The 24,175-nt window shown below is 35.9% G+C and overlaps 1 protein-coding gene across 1 annotated transcript in view; it reads left to right on the forward strand.

Moving 5' to 3' along the window:
- LOC120766526 (protein sarah) overlaps positions 1–24,175 on the forward strand; it is a 66,140-nt gene that overhangs the window by 22,451 nt on the left and 19,514 nt on the right. The window contains exon 2 of the mRNA XM_040092096.1: positions 13,098–13,137. The gene's annotated coding sequence lies outside the window, so the exon portion shown is untranslated. The remainder of the gene's footprint in view (positions 1–13,097; positions 13,138–24,175) is intronic.

The following is a 24,175-nucleotide window of genomic DNA, read 5'->3' on the forward strand; positions in this document are numbered from 1 at the left end:
TTGTTGGAAATATTTAAAATTATTAGAAACATAGCCAAGGGCTGCTACTGATCACAGTTTCAGCATAAATAAAGATTAAAGAAAATTATCTTTACTGTAAGCGGGCTGCCACATGTGCTAAATTGAAAATATTCCAGCCAAAATATTACTTTACAGAGTTGCCAACTTTATTCAAATTTTAATTCAACCTTTATTCAGTCAAAATATTATTTTGCAGACTTGCCACCTATATTCAAATCAAATTTGTAATAAAATTAAAAATTAGTTTGAAAATTTCCATAAAAGTGGGAATAAAAATTTTTAAAAGTTGTTTCATGTTAGTGCTAAGCTGTAAGTTTTTACGAGATTGCTAAAATCTAGCGAGTTGCCACATGATGTAAATTGACAACTTACCAGTCATAATGCTATTTTACAGGGTTTCCACCTCTATTTAAATTTCTATTCCAACTTTTATTTATAAAAATATTATTTTACAGAGTTGCCACCTGTATTAAAATCAAATTTGTATAAAAACTAAAAATTAATTTGAAAAAATTATTGATTTATTATTGATATGACTATTTCAACCTTTATCCTGTGAAATTATTTTTTCACAGAGTTGCCACCTTCATTCAAATCAAATTTGCATAAAACCTAAAAATTAATTTGAAAAAATTATTGATTATTCAAAGCTGTATTCCAACCTTTATCCTGTGAAATTATTTTTTGACAGAGTTGCCACCTTCATTCAAATCAAATTTGCATAAGAACTACAATTTATTTTGATAATTTCCATAAAAGTGGAAATAAAATGTTTAAAATTGTTTCATGTTAGTGCTAAGCTGCAAGTTTTAACAGGGTTGCCACCTTTTTCAAATTTTCGGAAGTAGATAAATAGTTAAAAAAAACGAATAAAAATGTTTATTCGAGTTCGTCAGAACTTTTTGTTTATATTTTTTGTGTAACATCCTGATTTTAGTTAAAAACTTTATATAAGAGACGATTGAGATGATAACTAAAGAGATTGTCATAGTTGCTTTATTAATAAGTTGGATAAAATTGAGATTTCGATGAATATAAAGCGCAGCAAATATAAAAAAGCTGATATTTTGACGGTAAATTTTTCGATTTCTTCTTCTTATTTATTGTCTTATTGGAAACTAGGCTTCTCTAAATTCAACCGCCTTACTGCCAACCTCAGTTTTCCCGAAAATATAATTTATCTTTTCATTTTTGTCATTTTATTTAGTAATTGTTTTGCTTTCAAAAATGATCGACCCTGGTCTAAATACGTTTTCATGCTTTTAATTACTGAAAAACCTGCGTAAAATATTTCCTCCACAAAATATTTTTTTATACAAATATAAATTGAGCTTCAACTGCATATTCATCTACGTAAAATTAACGCGAAATACCCACTTCACTTTCTAGAAACCTCTGGAAAATTAGCTCACGTGGGTTCATAAAGCAAATGTTCTATTTTTGGCAGAAATTGCATTTTGGCTTTGACTCTTACCTGCCTTGCAACATTTCACTCGATTTGTTTCGGAAATAATACTCCCACAAACACTTTCATGAGCTGGCTAACACGCTAAAGTAAGCAAAAGCTCAAGCTGCACTCATAACAGCAACACTTTCAATGACGAGCGTCATTCATAGTTCCACCAGTGCGTATGAGCGACTTTTTATTGAGACTCACATAGCGGGCACAGCCAGCACACTCCCCCACCAGCTTCATTCAATACAGTGTATATATGTATATATACAATAAGTGTCTGTATGTATGTGTGTGCGTGGTCACGTCGATGAATGAACGACTAAACACTGGGCAGTGAAGTGGAGGTGTTTGTGGCAAGCAGGTGAGTGGACACTAGCTAGCTGGTGGAGTGTAGGTTTGCAGCAGAAGTAAAAATAAACATTTTTTTGCACCTACACACGTGCCACATTTTTCATTCATTTCAAGCACACCTTGCCGCCGCTTCTACGCCCGCCTGCTTAATTTTTGTTGCATATTCAAGCACACTCACACATCCATCTCTTTATTTATTGATTTCACGAATGTGTCGTCATTATGGCAACACACTTTTCATTACGCCGTTTGTATTCATTTAGTGTCGTTTTGGTTAGCATGCAATTCGTTTATTGTTGCTGGTAAATCTAGTTGGAAACACATACAAACACACACACACACACACACACACACACACACAGGCAAACGGGGACATTGCAGCTCAGCAAATAAAACGCGCAAGCTATTCGCACACATACACACATCCATACAAGTGTTTATATCAGCTTTGCTTTTCTTGCACCCTCATGTGGCATGGCACGTTGTTTCACTTGCAACCGCCACCCAAGCCGCTCTCTGCCGTGGCGCCGTTTCTATTTGCGTCATATGGAAATTCTTACTACGTTCTCAATTCGTTTGCATTCTTCATTTCGTCGCTTTCGTACACGTTTCCTATGTTTGTGGTGTTGTTTGACAGCAATCGATGAATAAAACTCATTACATTTAGTCATTTCTGCGCAAATATATGCCACACACACTCCCACATGCATATGCACACACTCATACTGAGATGACAGTACAAACACATACGTGTACATATATGACTGTGCATAAAATCAGGTGCATTTGTGTCAGTTGGCTTGTTGCTGCTTATTTGATGTGATTTTCTTTGAATTTATCAAAATCCTTGCAGCTGCTACCAGTCGCTGGTGATTGCTTATTTGTTTGCTTATATAAATTTGCATAATATTTTTGGGTTTTGTGTGAATCCAATCGCATGGTTACAACAATATGTCGTGTAGCAAGTGAATCACATGTCGAAAATGCATCGAAAAACGAACGAGAAGTGCTGCAAGTGTGTTTTGTATCAGTAATTTCGAAATTGAGGGTGTTTTTCTAGAGGTGCATAATTTTTCCACTCTTGTAACATGTTGCTACGGAGTATAATAGTTTCGTTCATCTAACTGTTGTACGTATCACCCAAACTAAGCGAGTTTGATATAGGGTTATATACATATATATAAATCATCAGAATGCTGCGAAGAGTTGAAATCAGGGGGACTGTCTGTCTGTCCGTTCCTCCGTTCATCAGTGCAAGCTGTAACTTGAGTAAAAATTAAGAAATCTTGATGAAACTTGATATCCATGCTGCTTGGCAAAAAAGTAAAGCGGCACTCATAGATGGGACCACAAACACCATTTTTTCTTTGCTACAAATTGCCATAGCTAAGCACTAAAATAAGATATAGGACTAAAATTGGGCAAACAGGAATGCAGTAGCAAGGGGAAGATGTGGGCTGAAAACTGTGAAAAAGTGAAGGTGGCACCGCCCTCTAACAGGTTTAATGTACAATACACTACAGCTACAATAGCCAAATTCGTTTAGAACACTGTGAAAATGAATGAAATCGAATGATCCGGCAACTCCCAATATAACGGGAATTAAAAACTACTTAAAGCGTGATAAATCAATAACTGAATATGCCATAGATATTAAATTTTACCTCAGAGATGAGAGGGCTTTAAAAGAGCCGGACACCGCCGAATTTTGGTTAAAATCACATATCTCAGGACCAAGTTCGGTACATAACATTCTTATTTCACAGTGCGAAAATGGGCGAAAACAGACTGAAACCACACCTACTTCGCATACTTCGTACAATTTTAAATTCCATCTGACTCTTTTCTTTCGAATGTACCAATCAAAAAGCAATTGCTGTAACCGAATTAAACTTTGCACCAATAATTCCTTTAAAGTAGGCTACCTTCTGACCAAAGATTACTCAAATCCAACCAAAACTGCTCAAGCCATAGGTGTCCGAACAGGGCCGAATATGTGAACCCCAATACCTATAAATGACTTTTGAACGAAAATATCGGTTAATATATGGGATATTCAATTGAAATTCAGAGAGAATCTTTTCCTGATAGTAGTGTATCTGTGTGTCAAAAATGGGTTGAATCGGGTTAATAAATTCCTTAGCACCATATATAAAAATTTTCGAACTTAGGGTCATTCAGGAGTGAAAGGAAATCAAACAGGCTTTCCACTCACACGGTCCGGAAAAGATTGCAGGACGGTTGTTGTCCTAGTCACAGGCCACAACTTACTTGCATCATATGCGAGCCATATGAGCATTACTAACGATGACATATGTAGAAAGTGCAAAGAAATAGACATGCAAGAGACCCTGGAACATTCCCTCTGCTTATATCTGGCTTTAACAAGGAGTCTGCTTAATTATCTGGGAGTTTCGCTGTTCAAGGGACTTTATAAGGAATTAGATGTGAATTATCTATTAAACTTCGCAAAAAGCGTTGACGTCCTGCACGACGCTTGTATTAATAAACCACCATCTGGCATTACAAAGGTCTATGTATGACGTGACAGCAGCCAGTGTAACTTAACCCCAAAACCTTAAACATGTTTTTCTGTCAACTCTGTTTTCAAAATCGGAATGAAGAATTTCTTCGAAACGGGACTCGAAATATTGACACGACTTCCTTAATTATATTTGTGAAGTATTCGTCGACGGAAGTAGTTCTTTGGAAAAAAATTATATATTTTAAGATTTTTTTTTACAAAAAATTACTTTTTTGAGAAATCATCCTTTTTTACAAATCCAAAGTTTTTCAAAATGTATTGCAGATTATTAAAGTGTATTTCTGAAAATCTTCATTTTTTAATTTACCTATAAAATGAAATGCGTCCCCGAAAAAATCTTTAAAACCTGACAAGATTTGGAAGTGGATATAACCTCTTAAGTAGAATTTCGCGCATACATTTATAATTTGAAAGGCTTAGTATGAAGACTCCAATTTATCAATGTGACTCGTTCTCCAGCGTTGCAGGTCATTTCATTGAAATCGGTCTAGTAGTTTCTGAGATATGGATTTTGGTCCACAAGTGGGCGACGCCACGCCCATTTTCATTTAAAAAAAAAACCTTGGGTGCAGCTTCCTTCTGCCATTTCTTTCGTAAAATTTAGTGTTTCTGACGCTTTTTGTTAGTCAGTTAACGCACTTTTAGTGATTTTCAACATAACCTTTGTATTGGAGGGGGGCGTGGCTATTATCCGATTTCTTCCATTTTTGAACTGTATATGGAAATACCTGAAGAAAACGACTCTATAGAGTTTGGTTGACATAGCTATAGTAGTTTCCGAGATATGTACAAAAAACTTAGTAGGGGGCGGGCCACGCCCACTTTTCCAAAAAAATTACGTCCAAATATGGCGCTCTCTAATGCGATCCTTTCTGCCAAATTTCACTTTAATATCTTTATTTATGGCTTAGTTATGACACTTTACAGGTTTTCGGTTTTCGCCATTTTGTGGACGTGGCAGTGGGCCGATTTTGCCCATCTTCGAACTTAACCTTCTTATGGAGTCAAGGAATACGTGTACCAAGTTTCATCATGATTACTCAAGTTACAGCTTGCACGGACGGACGGACGGATAGACAGACATCCGGATTTCAACTCTACTCGTCACCCTGATCACTTTGGTATATATAACCCTATATCTGACTCTTTTAGTTTTAGGACTTACAAACAACCGTTATGTGAACAAAACTATAATACACTCCTTAGCAACTTTGTTGCGAGAGTATAAAAATAGAAGCTTCCATAGCGCGGTAGCGATTGGCGTTAAAAATGTTCTCTTAAAAGTGGAACTAGATATTTTCAAAACTCTTCCTTTGTGTGTGGAAACCGTTTTGAAAAACACCATTCTGAGAAAAACGATCCTTAACAACAAAAGAGCGCTTTGTATCCCTGACAACTTAGTTAACCGTGCCGCAAAGTTTACTTCTGGTAGCTTTTCCCTACTCACATGCCGATCAGTGCATTTAGATATCACAATAGACTTTCGTTCTCAGCTGCCTAAGTAGGATTCGTTTCCGATCGCCCTTATAGCCTGCCCTTTTGACTCAGTCATTTGAACATATCCACTTCGGTGGGTGGCTAGTTCCCCACCCACCCCCAAAATGTACCTTTTAACTTAAAAGATTCTGCTGGGGCTACCTACTACATAGGGAACTGATACTAATGTAGGAAGCCATCTGTTTCATTCACTGGAATTGGAAGCTTGTAGAATCACTTTTTTTCTCTGCAAATAACGACAGTTTGAAAATTTATGCTCTCATTAAGCCAGAAATGTGCCAAAACCTTGATGCTTTTTTCCAAACGGTAAAAATATTGTTCAATCTTTAATTCTCCTCTAGCGTTACGCAACCAGTGATATGTGGGCTGTGGACCTCCTGTGCGTGTTGAATTCTATATCTCTATAGACCAAGATCCATTCTCAAAATGGCCTTCATAGTACACGTGCGAGTGCTTATCAAACGCTGTTCCTGAAAGAATTAAAATGGAAGAGTTATTCAAGAAGGACTTCCGATGACTTCTGTTAAAGAAGTGAATTCATAAATTTCTTCCGTAAATCGACCTTCACAGCAGCTCACTTCCTAGAACGTATGTGTTGTCGTATGAAGTTTATTTGTTGACAACAGCTGACTGAAAAAAATCAAATAATACAATCGAATTGCATCAATTCTGTAAATCCTCTTTATTATTATTTTATTGCTATTATATGGACACACAAGCAACAGTTGCCTTGATATTCCTGCGCACAGGATGCGGCAGCATTGAGCCATAATAAGGATGCATGCAACCACTACTTGTAGTCTCTGCCTTGCACATTCTTATATCCTACTTATGCAGCTGCTCTACAAGAGATGATTTTATTTTCATTTATTTTATTCACTGAGCTCCAAGCCAACAGAAAACACACATCCTTTCGAGACTTTGACATAGGAGAGTTTGACGTTCACGGGTAAAACCGTTATTATACTGCATCTAATTTAATTTATATATGTATGTATGTATGTACTTTCAGTAGCGCTTTGTTGGCAAACAAGTGGCTTACAGTTATTGAGGTTTGTTTTAGTAAGAGGGCACGTGCTCACATCCTTAAGGATACGTAAGTAATACAAGAGCAAATAAAGGGACACCGCAAGTTTGCTTTAAGGCTATATATTGATAGATGCGAGTGCTTCAGCTGCTGGTGTTAACACTGAAGGTATTGGAGACTTCTCTTTGAAAATTATATTTTCTTTGGTCATTAGTTTTAGACTCTTTCCAAATTAAATGCGAATTCTTTAATGAATTTGTTTTAAAAATGGGTAGTAAATACATATATTTTTTAATATTATCTCCTGTAAGTTCGAAAGAAATGTATAGTAAACAAATTATGATAATTTCCGTTTTTGAGATTTTGTGCCAGAATTACCCTTAAAAGGTTGCCACACCATTAAAAAAATTTTGAATATTGCGAAACATAAAATAATATGCTAAAAGAGAAATGTAGAAAACAAGTTTTATAGAAAAAACAAATATTTTTTGGGGTTGCCACCTGCCATTAAATAAAAATCGTTTAATATTAAAAAATTAGTTGAACCTTTCCAACCTATACTCAAAAATTTGAAGAAGTTCATTTAACGGGAAATTCAAAAATATAGTTTATAAATTAAATAATTGAGCTTCTTTATAAAGTTTTTTTTAACAAATATATTTTTTCTATATGATAATTGCCTAAATTGCTTAATATCAATTGTTTTTGGAAACAAGTATAAAATAAGCAAACAAAAATGTTTACCGAAGGTTGTCGCGACGAGGTTATTGTTTACTGGGTTTTCACACGGAAAAAAAAATTTTTAAATTTTAAAAATAAAATAAAATGTTATATTTTATATTTCAAAGCCAAGCTAAAACAAAGCTTTGCATGAAAACAATTATTTTATGGAGCTGCCACCTAATGTTGAGTAAAATTTTTTAAAAGTTAAATAAATACTTTGCTTGAAGTTGACACACCTTTTTTTATTTCTACAGACATATGTATGTAGATTGTAAAATCAAAAAAAATTGTAATAATAGTCTAATAAGTGTTTGACTTAAAAGCTATTACAAAAAGTACCACTAGAACAAATAATAGTCTAATAAGTTGACTTAAAGGCTATTACAAAAAGTACCACTACAACAAACGTGACTTTTTGGCGTTGCCACCTTGAAATTGTTATTTTTTATTTGTAAATTTTCACAAGCATTATGGAGTTGCCACCTAATATTGCGTAGAAATTTTTAAAAGCTTAATAAACATTTAGCGTAAAGTTGCCACGCTTTTTTTTATTTCTAAATATGTTAATTGTGAAATAAAAAAAATTATTGATAATAATAGTCCAATAAGAGTATAGCATAAGCGCTATTTCAAAAATAATTACTACAAAAACGTGACTTTTTGGCGCTGCCACCTGATTTCGAAATTAATTTTTTTTTAAATTTTCTCAAGCATTTGCAGCTACCATACATGTCAAAAAATAATAAGTAATAACTATACATTTAAATTTTTGTTGCCACATTTTTTTTATTTTTAAATAATAATTAATAAATTTTCATTAATATTAAAAAAAAAAACAAATGAAATTAGGAAACAAACTAATTGTGATTTTAAAAGGGTTAAAGGTAGAATTGCCATTAAATTTTCTCACCATATGCTTGCCAAAGTGGCTGATGAAAGCAATGAAAAATCAAAAATGCATGGCTGGACTGCAAAATATTATGCAAAAGGCGCGTTCAAGCGGAAAGTTGAGTGCAAAATTAACTTTACACCAGCACATGAACGAATACAAGCACAAACAGGCTAACTTTTATATATATGGTATATGCATACTTGTGTACGTATATATAAGATATAATTTAACATATACATATGCATGACTTTCAGCCTTAAATTTGGGATTTTCACTATCCATTCCGCGCATAAATACTTTTCTTTGTTGCTGAAAGCTTCCCATTGGCTTTGCCCTAACTCGATTACGTGCTGCGTCGCGCTGCAATGAACTTGAACGTGAAATGAAATTCTGCGTGTGACTGGTGGCATGCGAAAATGCGAGCGCATTTTACCCAAAATACATACATACATATACCTGTACATATGTATATGACAGTGGTAATTACGAGCATGTTTACTGTTGCCATGACTAAGAATGCTGCGTACACAACACGCCTCGTTGGTCAAACTCTTATCGCAAACTGTGGCGTGCCGTGCAAGCGAGTGTGGATTACATAGTTGCCTTTTTGGTTGAAACATGTGCATGCATACACATATATTGTATATACCTTGCATGCAAAATCTGCATATGCTTCCATATTCCCCCTTGTGCATATGAACCATTGTAGTTCGTGAAAATCAACTAGCGAAAAAATTGCATTCAAATTTCTTGCAAAGTTATTATGTAACGTTGCCGCTTTTGCAAATTTGAATATTTAAATTGTATTTGCTTCGCGGAAATCCACTAGTTTGGAACTGATGAGAATTACGTAAATTCGGTTCATCATTTCGGATTATTATTTCGCCAACACAGAGACTCATCTAACCGTCAACTTAAGGGGGGAGCCTGCTTTAGAAGCTTCAAAAAATCGATGTTTTGTTTTTGCTGAAATCTCTTTAAAAATAATCTAAGAATATGTGCCCAAAGTTATAGATGGGAATTCGAAATATTTTCGAAGCTAGAAGCTAGGGAAATAGTGACCGAGCGTCTTGCAGATATATAAGCGCTTGCGCAGAAAGCGAAAACTTTGACTTTGCGATTTCTCGGTTTTTCATTTTTACGATTTTTCTTAATTGGCGGGCAGGATAGAAAGAAACTGAACGTCGTATGGAATTGGGGCAAAGTTTATTATCTATGGCATTAAATTAACTTCTATTTAAAGTAAGAAAACTTAGAAAAGTCAAGTTTGAACATATTTTTAAACAACAGAAACTAAAAATTTTTTTGGTTAAAAACTACTTTTTTCAATTTTTAAAAAAATTTTAAAATTTTATATTTTTAAAAAATTTTAAAATTTTATATTTTTAAAAAATTTTAAAAAGGCAGAATATCAAAGATTTCGTATCCGAAAAATTTGTGAATGATGTTTAAATATATATAACTATAAACAAAAAAAATACTCAAAAAAATAGATTTTTTGAAGCCTCTAAAGCAGGCTCCCCCCTTAAGCACGACTAAACTTAATGATACGTCATACCTCAACACGAATTGTCCCACTAATTGCTTTGCCAAAAATTAAAAAAACGAACAAGAAACAACTTCAGTTGCATCGCAACAATAATGCCATTCACAAATATAAGAGCTTCCTTACAAGAATTTGATTTTGATCAGTCAGTTTGTATGACAGCTATAGGCTATAATGACTCTGAACAATTTCTTTGGAGATTGCACCGTGGCCTTGCACAATAATCCATGCCAAATTTGGTGAAGATATCTCGTTAAATGGAATACAAGTACTTGCATCCAATCGTTCAGTTTGTATGGGAGCTATAGGCTATATTAGTCCGATATTAGCGGCTCAGACAAATGAGCAGCGGAAAAGAACATGCGCAAAATTTCACTTTGATATCTCAGAAACAGAAGAAGAACTAGTTCGCGTATATACGGAGTGACATTATTAATGTGTGGGTTTCACTATGTCAAATTTTATGACAAAAACGTCTGAAATTTCGGTTTTTCTAATAAAGAGAACCGAGTTGTATTTTAGACTCCACCAAAAAATATAGATTTCTCTTTACTTACATATATCTATTTGAATAAGTTGCCAAAGTACAGGGGACCAATATTAGAACTTTCTGTATCTATAGCATGAGATCTGAGCTTACTACACCGACAGTTCTATTATACGGTTATGCTAGTGCATTATTACGAAGAAAAATATCAAACTTCAACTCCGAGTTTCTTAAACACTACATAAACTCTAAATACTAAACTCGAATTTGCAATGCACTGTGTGCTTATGCATTTTGGAAATAGTTGAAGCCATATGTATGGTATAAATAAATACATCATTAAGCTCACATGGTTTACGGAGAAGTTCAGATGTCAAGCTTTTTTTGCAACGTCCATACATTAATTACACCGGCACTCAATAGAACAGAGAGTTGGTATGGAAGTATATCACAAAATATTACTGACAATTAAAATTATTTTTATTGTTGCAATGCAGTAGAGCTTTCGAAGCTTCAACAATATACATACATACATACATGCATCTAACGGAACATTTGTAACTAAAGCGTATTTTAGCGGCAATTTCAATTTTTACGCGTATGTGCAGGGAAATGCAATTATCGATAGAGGTGAAGATCTCTGCGTCGGTCTGTGCAATGTAACTAACCATTAGGGCGGAAGACAGCGCTTGTTGGCCACACACTAGCACACTTACCGCTAGTACACTCTGCGGTCCACTCAGTCAACCAATTCAAGTGCGCATGCTCTGTTGGACACTTGATAAGTGCACTATTGTAGTGATTGTGTGGGATCGGCGTGTTGTTTTGTTGCGGCTTCTGCAGCTACTGCCATTTGTGGGTTTCATCAGTGACTCTCAGTACGGACACCAACCCACATACTTCAAGTTCTTCACTGCCTGCTTGTAAATTTCACTAGTCACCTTTCTATGTATGTGGGTGTGTGTGTGTATGTATGTAGCTGCTGCTGTTTCTATGGCAAAATGCGGGGGTTGTGCACTCTGTTTGGACATGCAATTTGCACTAATTAGACCAATTAGAGCTGCATTTGTGGCGCATCAAGAAGAAACAAAGCACCGACACACAACTACACACACACACACACAATTGCCGGCTTACTTCAGTTGCTGCGTGCCAAACAATACGAGTGCAAAGTTACATTTTTGAATTTTGGTGCAAATACAAGTGAAAGAGTTCTACAGTTGAGTGCTAGTGAGTTTTTCGAAATGTCACGTATACGCACTGGTGACTTTTTGTTTAAACGAGCATTTGAAATGGAAATAAGTGAATACATTTTGCATACTTTATCGAAGTTAGTTGCTGAGTTTTTTTATTTTTTTTTATTTTTAGGTTTCATTAATCTTCCTTTTAGAGCAAGAAGTTCACAAAACTCTTTAAAACCCAGAATTCATTTGTGAGGTAAAATTTGTTTTGCAACTTACGCTAATGATGCAAAGCTAAGTTTTTAAACTAGCCGAACCATAGGAAGGGAAACCAGCAAACGTATTCAGCACGGACTCCCTGCTGTTCGTGATTTTGATCGTCCAGTTTGTATGGCAGCTATGTGCTATAGTGGTCCGAACTGAACAAATTCTTCAGAGATTGCGACATTGCCTTATTCAATAATACATGCAAAATTTCGTAAAAATATCTTGTCGAATGAAAAAGTTTTCCATACAAGCACTTGATACTGATCGTTCAGTTTGTATGGCAGCTATGTGCTATAGTGATCCGATCTGAACAATTTCTTCGGAGATTGCACCATTGCCTTGTACAATAATACACGCCAAATTTCGTGAATATATCTTGTAAAGATTGAAAATGTATTTTGCCACAAAATATCTTCCGTTATACATATTTAAATTTTTATAAAATAATTATTTGTTTCTACTTCATTACTTGCCTCGCTACCTTTGAATTGTAGACTTTCATTTCAACCCTGCAAACACACATATCGACGCATACACACATAACCACACTGCAAGTGACAGCCAAATTTGGAATTCCCTTGTAATTTCAAGTTGTAGCGCTTATATAACACACACACACACACACAACACACGACACCCACACACATATCAAATATAGGAGTATTATATAGTTTATTTTCTCTTTGCATCTGTGTCCGTGTGTGTTTGTGTTTATGTTTACTGTTATGTGTAGGCGTTTGTCCGCCAATGCAAGGTGTATTTATGTGTTTGTTGTGTGGGCGTGTCTCAATTTGTGGTTGTCACGTTTTATGCAAACTAAAGAGTGCTTTCCTTTGAGCCGTCTAACCCAGACTAGCACAATATTATTGTGCAATACAAACATAAATATTTATAAAACAATTGTTCGCTTCCCTAGGAATGGCTTTAATGTTATTGCAACACATTATTATTTTTTGCATTTTCCGCTGTTAATGTTCGTTGTTATTTCTTCCACCTTTTTGTGTCTTTTGTCGAGCGATTAGTTTACTTGTGTGCAATTTATTGCGATTATTTATGTGGAAGATGTTATTAACGATATATTTGTAATATTCTTTTTACTTTCAGTTTAATTGTGAAGTGTGCTGTGGCAGGAAGCATTAAAGCTGTAAGTATTCTTTATTCACTTCTAGTACTGTATTGTTGTTTCGCTCTTTGTAAGCAAGCTTTTATGGAGATTCTAAATTTATTTTTAAGAAATAGCTATTCATATTTACTAAGAGTTCCTAAACTTATTTAGAATCAATTCAAAAATTATTACGCAAATTTAATCTTAGACTGCTTGGTTAGTGTTCTTTTTAACTGGGTATATGTATTTCGTAAGCCCCAAACAAATTTTGTCCAAAAGTAACGAAGAAGAGATAAAATAATGTAACACTCATTTTACGAAGTTACCAATAAAGCATCGATCTTCAAGTAAGCACTTGAAAACACAGTGCAACGTTCCAACTAATTTTTATCGGTGTTCTTTATTTATAGGGTAACTGGAGGACCCATCCACGCTTCACTGTGGCTGATACATATGTAGATAATGCTACTACTACCATCTATATGATTTCTATTAATTGGATTATAACTATTAGTTAATGAGATATAGCATTTTTATGAAGCAACTTGTGTTAGTTTAAAAAAAAAAATGGATCATAAGGCATTTCGAGTGTAAATAAAGCATTGCTTTTTGTGGGGAAAATACTGTTGAATTTGGGCTCAGGGAAATCCACCGATGAAAAGATATTTGCTAAGCTTAAAGAGGCGAAAGCTCTATGCAAAGTGGGTGACTCGCAAGTTCATAATCCAACAAAAACAACGAATAACTGATTCTGAGAAGTGCTCGAGTGCTCTTTAATCGTAATAAAACCGAATTTTTGCGTCGGTGTGTGACAATAGAAACATAACTCCGTCATTTCCCACTGAAGTCCAATCGACTGTCATTCTAGTGGACTGCACATAATGAACCGGTTCTCAGGCGTGGAAAGACGAAACAGTCAGCTAGAAAGGTTATAATATCAGTCTCTGGGATGCACGTGGTATAATATATACTCAACGACTGATTACTGAGCCAGTTATAATCTATTTTACTGCGTATTTAGTTGTTCTCTCTCTTTTCTACTATTCCAAATACTTAGCAATAGTTTTATTTTTGAGGAAGAATCTGTTTAAAATTGTACGCATATATTCAAAAGATTCCTACAAACATAAATTTTGAACAAATGTTTATGATTTAAATATAATTTTTGTATTTATGAGTTGTATTAAATTATGACATAAAGAGATAAAAGGTATCCTATGTCCTTACCCTGGTTCTAAGCAACTTCACCAATTTTCAGCCAAATCGGTTTAGCCGTTCTTCAGTTATAAATGGTGTAACTAACAAAACTTTCTTTTATATATACAGATTGAATCACCCAATTTATTAGGTACTTAAGAACGAACAACTCTGTCCACATTATGAAAACTTGTCTACAGTTGTCGCCTTTTACTTTGGCATCGTTTTGTTTATTGCAGGTTTACGCCAATTTAAGGTTTAAATATTGAATACAGCGATGGTATCGCAATCTATGGGATCCAATGTAAAACATTCAAAAATTAGCAATTAGTTACAAATGAAAAATTAATTTAAAAAAACATTTTCCAGTGGACCAAATTGTGAATCTAAACCATCCTCGAATCTCCTTAAACACATACAAAAAATTTCATCAAAATCGGTCCAGCCGTTTAGAAGCAGTTCAATTACAAACACACGGTCAGAAGATTTATATATATAAAGATATGCAAAATTTTAGGATCTCTGAGTATGTGGATCCATTTTTAGAAGCATACATGTGGGGGCTTGATGTTGTGTTTTGTTGTTTAGAAGTGTTAATACAATAAACAAAGTTTCTTACTAAATTCAGTGTAATGCATTTAGCTTCATATATAATTTGTTTAAACACCGCTGCCTAAGCTTCTAGTTTATAACCTAAAAAGTTATGTATCATATGGGATATCCCGACTCAAGTATGAACCTGCGAAAAACATTCCATAAAAAAGTGAAATAATGGAACTTTCGTAAGCTCTATTTCTTCTTTATACCCCGAACAGGGTATATTCGATTTGTTACGAAGTTTATAATAACCAGAAGGAAACGTCGGAGACCCTATAAAATATACATATATTTAAATGATGAGCTTGACGAGCTGAGTCGATTTAGCCATACCCGTCTGTCTGTATATACATGAACTAGTCCCTCAGTTTTTGAGGTATCGATCTGAGAGAAGGATGTGGGGTGCTTTGTGCCATAATTGCGAGCATACCACCCTTTAAGCCTATGTAAATGATGTTGCTCTCATGGTTAAAGGAAAATTTCGAAACGGCACTTACCTCATTGGGAGCGCTCGACTTTACCCTGTCGAAAAGGTGAAGTACTTGATACTCATCCTTGATGGAAAGCTTTCATAGAAGTGTAATGCTAAAGAGAGGAGGAGAAAGGCATTGATTTCTTTATATATTTATAAAAGATCTAATGGAAAGTGGTGCGGTCTCTCCCCAAAAAATATGATTTGGCTTTATGAAACCGTAGTTAAGCAAATACTGCTCTATGGTTGTTGTTGTAATAGCGACAGAGTTCCTCCGAATTGACAGTATTTGACCGGATAAAAACCTGGGTCCGTTCCGGTTACGTAGACCCGACCGTCGTGGGAACGGATTTACCTTCCCTTCCCTTACCTTACTGCTCTATGTTGTATTTATCTGAGAAGGCACGGTAAAGCCACTCTCGCTAAACAGCTAGAACGTGTTCAATGAACGACTTATACGGCATAAGCTGCACTACATACAACACCAAGGGTGTTGAAAAATTTAAAATTTTATATAAGCACCCGTGAACATAGCCGGCAGATACATCGTTGCTATCAAGATGCGGGAAACTGAACATGTTAAGAGAGTGAGAGAGAGATATTAAACATATCTCAATTCGACTGCATCCCTGATAACTTGGACCACTGCGTCCAATCCTAACGGCATTTTTTTCAGAGTGATATCTTCGGGGGATATGTGGGTGGAGAAGAGGCGTAGTGAGCTTTTTCACGAATGGATCAAAGCTCAAAGGAGAGGTTGAAGGAGGAGTCTTTCGTCGGGATCTCGCAATCAACTCTATTTTCAAACTGCCAGATTACTGTACTGCCTTTCAAGCCGAAGTGGCAATCATAAAGACAGCAGCACATGTACTTCTCCCAAGAGCGGCTTCTTTTAGGACGGTATCCGATAGCAGAGCTGCTATAAAGGCCTCGAGCTCGATGACATTGAACTCAAAGCACATCAAGAAGTGTACGACCTCACTGGCAGTAGTAGCCAACTACGCCCATATTAAATTTGTCTGGGTATCTGGCCACAGTGGAATCGTCGGATATTGTAAAGCCGAGTAGTTTGAAAGAAAACGCGCAAACGTTGGTCAGCAACAAACACTTATGAGGTTGCTAAAGCATTCTGGTCCAGAGTGAAATGTAAAAATCCTTTGATATGCTAGCTTTTAGCAAATCGCATATCGCCGCAATGCTAGACGTCCTAAGTGGATACTCTTCCAATGGGCCTCATGCGGAGAGGCTAAAGATTTTGGACGACAAAACTTGTCAAAGTTGCAATGAGGAAGATGAAGTGGAAACATCTAGACACTTTCTCCTCCATTATCCATCTTTCGCCAGAATTATCTCTATTGCCATACTTTTTACGAACCCGACGAATTAGCAATAATTAATTTTAGCTTCCTCAATAAATTTGTGATAGGTTCTAGACGTTTTGTCGATGTGCGACATTCTTTTTGAGCAGTACCTATTAGTTCTGGGTATCACGGAAAAGTATTTCTAGCTGTCCAAGTGGAACACGAGAAATCAGCCTATTTACCTAATATAACCTAACCTATTCCACATTTTCCGACAATATTACAAGTATTTTTCGGTCAGTGCTAATGTCGGTTATGTTAAGAATTATTTTTCATTTTCAGTTTGAAGTGCTTTAAAAGCGTGTTTTAGTTTTTTTAAGTATATTTATTTAGCTTAAGAGTTGCCATCTATCTATAAATAAAATTTAATTCAGTGGTAAATGATAGATTATTTTTACTGGCATATATTTACAAATAATTTAATAAAATAATTAATAACAGAGTTGCCACCTATTTATAAAATTAAATTTAATTCAATAGGTAAATGATAGATCAAATATTATTTATTTTTACTGACACATATTAACAAATAATTATGACAAAAAATATGAACAGAGTTGCCATCTATTTATAAAATAAATTTTAATTCAATAGGTAAATGATAGATCAAAAATTATTTATTTTTACTGACACATATTTACAAAAAATAAATATAAATATGAACAGAGTTGCCACCTTGTCAAAAAATAAAAATTAACCTCTACTGTATCTTTTTCAAATCATGGTTTAGTATGGAATGGAGACTATATTAAGAGGCAATAGACTGGAAATATTCGCCGCTATTCCAAAAAAATTTTAATGTGGGGAAATAGTGCTGTCATTTACTCAAATCTGAAGCTAGAGTCAAAGCTTATCAACTTTGTTAATGCCAATTGTGCGTATATCTTTTTGAATCCCTCTTTAACTTTTGTAGTCGAACATAACCTAGGAAGATGTCACACGTGAAGGGTTTTTCAATAGGGCACTACAATAGTAGACCGATAAGGACAGCAAACGACGTCATATTTTTTCGCGCTCTCTTGACATTTCTCTTCAGTAAGTTTTGCCATTTCTTCATGGAAAGTTATAAGAACCAATAACGAGTCGGAATTATTAAAATGTACTACCGAAATTCGGAGTCAGTGGCCTTAACTTTAAGAGCGTATATGACGTATTAATCAGTGAGATTTGAAGCGCTTCATTGCTCAGTTGTTCATCAGAATCATGAAATTCCTGACTTCTGCTCGTCAAAGTTAGTTTTAGAATTGAATAATATTTTCCCCATGAGAATTGTACATATTATGCAGTTTCTTTCAAAATTTGCACAACTTTCCCAAAGCTATGATATTTTGAGAATTTTTCACATGAAATTTTCCCAACTTTGCTGTTTTCGAAAAACGGAAATATTGCTCTCCAGCTGTAGTTTCTATATTTAGACATAGTACGTCCACATATATGTACATATGTATCCATTTAACCACTAACGGCGTATTTGATTGCCACACTTTTATGTAACCCACTGAGAACACTCATAATCCAATAATCACCAGCCGCAGCGGTGGCGCTCATAAACGCATATGCCACAGAAATAGGCGAAAGAGCGTAAGAACAAAATTAAAAGGACAATAACGGACATAAAACCACAAACAAACAGCAGCAGCAGCTAGAAGATAAGCCACAGCAGTTTGCCGCACAAAATTAACGTTCTTATTTTTATCATCGCTAACCCACCAACGCACACACACACACTCACTCACATACAAAGTCAAACAGTGTTGGGCATTTCCACGGTTATAACTGTATATAAAGTAGTTAGCGTTTAGCAGACACTTATTTGCGGCGAACTTCCACCGCAACGCAACTTGAATGCAACTTTTGTTTCTGCTTTTGACTTCGCCTTGGTCGGCTAACCAGCACTCAAGTACGTACTCAGCAATTGGCAAGCGAAATGCAATCGTTAAAGCTTCACGGCCGCAAGCTGTCGGCTGTGGATGCTTTATTGAACGGCCTTAAATGTTGCGGTTTCTTGCGGTGACAACAACAACTCGAAAACAACAAATGTGTGGCGTAATAAAGGTTTTGGTGTTGCATATGTGTGTGTAGGTGCGCATACGATTGTCGCACTTTCATGCAGCTGCTGCGTTGCTTCGTTGTCTGTGACGTAAATTCCAATAACGGTACGTTATCCGATGCCGTTTGCTATCTTTGGGCATTACGTTACGCCTCAGTGGGCTGTAGCAGCAGTCTTTCGCTGTGTATATACTTTTCTACAACACGCCTACAAACTCAAGGCTAAAAGTTTGCACATTAGCCATACTCTTTCTATTTAACCTTCAATTTTTTTGCGTTGTATCTTGAATTTTCCTTAAGCCATGCAGACACACGCATTGCTTTCTACATACATTAGGGTTGTTCTTAAACCAAGAAAACAAGCTCAAAACTGCTTCCATGGACCACAATCACAAAGCTGATGATTTCTATATACATTAGGTTGGGTTTAGAAAGCAGTAATAAAATATTGTAATTTTACTTTATATTCATTTTACTTATAAATTAGCAAAACGCTTAGCAGCCAATACAAATTTGCTTTTCAATTTCCTACGATTCCGTTAAGGCCCGGCACCCATATCAGTCTTATCGTAAAGACACTCGATGCTATTAATAGCGAGTTTAGCCACTCCACGACCAACCCTGAACGCACTTTAAATGAGTTCAAGGCTAGTATAGTCGCTCCGCTATCTGAATGAATGGTTACTTCTCTGAAGGAGGCTGCAGTCCGTAGCAGCAGATCTATTGCTATCTAAATGGTTGCAATCTCGCCTTGGAAGTCACTGCAATAGACAGGAAGTCTGAAGTTGGAGTAGATAGATAACTCTTGACAGTAAACCCCTTCCGAAACTTTCCCACAAAGCTTTGACCCATCCGTAAAGAAGCTCACTAGCCCTCTCCTCCAACGGAGCCGCCAGAGTACGGTTTGGCAAAGTCAAAGTGTTCGAATGTTCAGATACTTGTTCTTTTAAGAACCCAGATTTTCTGAGTCTGATACCAACTTTCGTAGCCATAAACCTTCCAACGTTAAGGCGTTAAGTGTCATGGTTCGAATGAACCTTAGTGTAACTCACAAGGTGTTGAGTGCCGCCCGTTGAACGCTCTCGGGTTTCTTTGCAATTGTGGTCTTTTCTAGAGCCCTTCACCACATAAAAACTCCATGGAACATAATGGGCTTTACTATGTTGTCGTAGAGCCAGAGACCTCTTTCGGTGAGACGGTCCGAATGTGACTTGCCGGTATTTTGGCGCACTCACGGATTATGGTTTTCTTCAGCATCTCGAGACAGGTGTATTTTTTACTTCGGACCTTGTTCTCCAAAATGGCACAGAGAGAATAATCCATTGGATTCGCATCTGGTGAATTCGAGAGCCATTGTGTGGTCGTAATGAAGTTCGGAACGTTGTTTTTTAGCCATTCTTGGTTCACTCGCGCTTTGTGAGACGGTGCTGAGTCTTGTTGAAACGCCCATGGCTTCAAAGCAGCCTCCAGAACACTTTGCCGATAATATGTCGCATTTACTTTGACGCCAGGCTGAGTTATTGTTCATAGAAATAATGTAATATCGGAAGAAATTGTTCAGATCGGCTCACTATAGCGTATAGCTGATATACAAACCGAACGATCGGAATCAAGACTCAACTCAACACAGAAGAGTTGATCATGTTGATCAGGGTGCTTGTAAATATACGCAGTAGTCGGGATGAGTCCTAAAAAGCCATTATACTCTACTTCGACTTAATTGGATTTTTTTTACTATTTCGGCATAAATTAGAAATTTTATATTTTTGTTTGAAGTTTCCGTAAAATTTGTATTTAAGTACCCCCTTAATGTGCATCACCTTCATTTCATCTCATGGCCTACATTGTCAGCCTCTTTATCATGCACATACATATGTTTATAGAAATTACTTTCCCTGCTGATCTGTCGGCAATTTGTTATAAACATATAAATTCGTAATCAATGGCTTTTTACACACGCGACAGCTTTTCACAACGCGTTACATAAACAATACGTTGGTCTATGCACACAATAAACAAGTAGGCAGTCTCCGTTTTCCTTATGCGAAATAATAATGTGCATGTTGCTCATACGCACTGCTGCCCATTTCGCTGTTAAGCCGTACCGGACACGCCCACATGTCCTTGAAATTTCAATTTAATTCGTTTACTGTAGATTTATATTCATTTACACGTTAAATTATGTAAAGAAAATTAAAAATTGTTTTTTTTTTCGGATTTTTTTTTGGTTGTTTGGAAGGTGTACATGGGGCATATTCGAGGTACATATGTATGAATGTATATTCGAAAGCATGTAAGCCGGTTTAAAACGTAAAAATAACCTAAATTAATCAATGAAAGGGTTGCCAGATGTAGAGTATTTATTTAGAAAATTTTAAAGTACTGTAGAATCTGAAAAAATTTTTGGAAAAATATTCAACAAGGGTAGTAAGTAAATAATACACACTAGTATAAGATGTTTTTTTCTTGATAGTGTTGCCATCTTTTTATGCTCTCGCAACAAAGTTGCTAAGGAGAGTATTATTGTTTTGTTCACATAACGGTTATTTGTAAGTCCTAAAACTAAAAGTGCCAGATATAGGGTTATATATATCAAAGTGATCAGGGTGACGAGTAGAGTTGAAATCCGGATGTCTGTCTGTCCGTCCGTCCGTGCAAGCTGTACCTTGAATAAAAATTGAGATATCATGATGAAACTTGGTACATGTATTTCTTGGCTCCATAAGAAGGTTAAGTTCGAAGATGGGCAAAATCGGCCCACTGCCACGCCCACAAAATGGCGAAAACCGAAAACCTGTAAAGTGTCATAACTAAGCCATAAATAAAGATATTAAAGTGAAATTTGGCACAAAGGATCGCACTAGGAAGGGCCATATTTGGACGTAATTTTTTTGGAAAAGTGGGTGTGGCCCCGCCCCCTACTAAATTTTTTGTACATATCGCGAAAACTACTATAGCTATGTCTACCAAACTCTATAGAGTCGTTTCCTTTAGGCATTTCCATATACAGTTCAAAAATGGAAGAAATCGGATAATAACCACGCCCACCTCCCATACAAAGGTTATGTTGAAAATCACTAAAAGTGCGTTAACCGACTAACAAAAAACGTCAGAAACACTAAATTTTACGGAAGAAATTGCAGAAGGAAGCTGCACCCAGGCTTTTTTTAAAAATTGAAAATGAGCGTGGCCTCGCCCACTTATGGACCAAAAACCATATCTCAGGAACTACTTCACCGATTTCAATGAAATTCGGTATATAATATTTTCTTAACACCCTGATGACATGTACGAAATACGGGTGAAATCGGTTCATAACCACGCCTTCTTCCAATATAACGCTATTTTGAATTCCATCTGATGCCTTCTCTGTATAATATATACATTAGGAACCTAGGATGATAGCGGAATAAAACTTTACCCAAATACGGTATTTGAAAAATATGTAAATGACGGATAATGAAATCTCGATTATCACTTTATCATGCGAGAGTACCTATAAAATGTTCGGTGACACCCGAACTTAGCCCTTCCTAACTTGTTTTGAATACAAGTTGCTTAAAACTAAAAATAAATTGCAAATGTGAAGTACACTAATATGCGTAAAGTGTGTTGTTAAAAGCTATTAAAAAAATTAAAACTAAACTGTATTATTTAACGTTGCCACCTTATTCGAAATACCAAAATTTGCTTCTAATAACTTGAAGTTTAAGAATAATTGGTATCCCGTTTAATAAATGTAATAATAGTTTGATAATTTATACGGAAATTTCATATTCAAATTATGCCAAAGAAATTTGTAGGTTTTTATGGTACCAGCTTGTGGGTTCACCATCCTTTGAGTGAGGTTTTCCACTATATATTACTAAGCTTTTAACTCTCTCTTTTCTTTTGGCACCTATAGACGTCTCTTATAACTTGTGTACTCTCGCGAATTCATCACCCTGGATGTCAATGGGCATCATACTGGCTATTACTTCAGCAGCTTCGCTTCATATTGTTCGGAAAGCGCTGATAACTCTTAGTGTCTACAGCCTGTGCGCTGTGCTTATTTAGTGGCTTTTTTGGTTTAAGAAATATAACTAATCGCCGGACTTTCCACGGGACGGGGAATATCACTTCTTTTACATACCACTTGTACATTTTTCTGTTTGGTTTTGGTTTCAAAGTCATGGCTCCCTTTAAGGCACTGTTTGGTATGCCATCTTATCCATGCGATTTGTTGCTTTAATTTTTCCGGCAATGGCCAATATTTCTTCTTCACTAACTGGCAGTGGTGGCTCTACGACTTCAGTTCGTGGCTTAGTATAAGACATAAGGTGGTGTGCTGAAAAGAAAGGTTCGATGACATTCCTAATTAAAGATGCACTTTGAGTTATTGTGCGTTATTTTTTAATTTTGACATACAGATTTTGTATGCTTTTCCCCAAGAGTCTCCGTTTGTTTTCTCACAGAGTTTTTCAAAACAATTATTTTTACTGCAACCAATGGCTGTCTTCAGAAGCTTCTCCAGACTTTTAAATTTCGTCCTGAGACTCGCATTTTCTCGTTATGGATTACATACATATATTCCTATGTAAGTAATAATACCTCCTCACAATATATTTTCATTCCCCAGGCATAATCGTGACACACAAACTTGCTTCTATAAAGTGTGTTCCAAATGGTGTTTTGGGCAAAATCAATTTATTTTATTCAAAATAGTCTCCTTCTGCTTCAATAGAGTCCGAAAGCATGTCGAACGAGTGTTTTTAGCTCATTGGCCGGTGCAAGCCTTTTGAATGGCCTCTATGCCTGCATAACGCTTTCCTTTCATGGGCAAGTTCATTTTTCCGAAAAGGAAGAAGTCGCACGGTGCCATATCAGGTGAATACGCGGAGTGGTTAATGGTTAAAATGTGATTTCTGGTCAAATGATCGGTCACAAGCGTCGATCGAATGTTGGATTCTGAGCAATTTTTGGCCGTCAGTCAATTTGTGCAGAACAAACCATGCACGCACCTTTCGTAAGCCCAAATGTTCGGTCAAAATGCGATAAATCGATGTTTTGGAGATGTTCAATTCCATTTCCATTAATTTCAATGATGATTTCGGCTAATTTTTGATGAACTCACGCACAGTTTCGATGGAATTTCCGGTGATCACGGATTTTGATTGGTCCACATGTTGCTCGTCATTTATGTCCTCACGACCACTTTGAAAACGCTGAAACCACTCGTGCACTCTGCTACGCGATATGCAATCATCGCCATAAACTGGTTTCATCAATTGAAACGTTTCGGTAAAAGTTTTGCCAATTTTAAAACAAAATTTAATGTTGGCTCTTTGTTCGAAGCTCATTTTCGCACCGATAACACAAACATACTGACACTTAAAACACAATAACTTCACTTCCAATGGAT

The sequence above is a fragment of the Bactrocera tryoni genome, chromosome 1 (assembly GCF_016617805.1).
Source record: "Bactrocera tryoni isolate S06 chromosome 1, CSIRO_BtryS06_freeze2, whole genome shotgun sequence".
Lineage (NCBI taxonomy): Eukaryota > Metazoa > Arthropoda > Insecta > Diptera > Tephritidae > Bactrocera > Bactrocera tryoni.